The following is a 473-nucleotide window of genomic DNA, read 5'->3' as shown; positions in this document are numbered from 1 at the left end:
CCAAATAGGCAGGAGGCCAATATGGCCTATAAGCCTTAGAGTGCTGACCCGTGCATTAGAGAATAGATAAGAAGCTATCAAGGCACTTGTAGATAAAGGATTTTTTAGCTTCTTTACCACAGAAATCATTGTAAAACTCACTTCTCTTAAGGGGAGATATTTATTCTCTTATGAAAAGGCCCCCAAATGTACATTTTTATCAGTTTTTGGCCTTTACATAGACTCTGCCCTTTGTTGTTGTTTCTAAATTGCACCACTGACCCACCAATCTTCTTAGAAACACCTAACAGCTTCTCCATGCAGAGCGTGTGTTTTCTTGTCTTTTGATAGTCGATAACTTAAGAGTTCTCTGCCTCCTCAAACATCAAACAAAACCATCAAGACAAAAACACAAGGGGAATGGAAGGAAACGACAATTTATTCTGTTTAAGACTTGATTTTTTATGGGTCTTTCTGGAGTGATTTTTTTTTTT

The 473-nt window shown here is 37.4% G+C and overlaps 1 protein-coding gene across 1 annotated transcript in view; it reads left to right on the top strand.

The window, feature by feature from the left end:
• SMARCAL1 (SWI/SNF related, matrix associated, actin dependent regulator of chromatin, subfamily a like 1) overlaps nt 1-473 on the top strand; it is a 58,994-nt gene that overhangs the window by 14,232 nt on the left and 44,289 nt on the right.

Source organism: Otolemur garnettii, unplaced genomic scaffold (genome assembly GCF_000181295.1).
Source record: "Otolemur garnettii isolate 467f Iridium unplaced genomic scaffold, OtoGar3 scaffold00013, whole genome shotgun sequence".
In the NCBI taxonomy this organism is placed as follows: Eukaryota; Metazoa; Chordata; class Mammalia; order Primates; family Galagidae; genus Otolemur; species Otolemur garnettii.
Note: the sequence above shows the minus strand (reverse complement) of the source record. Positions and strands in the feature narration are given on the sequence as shown.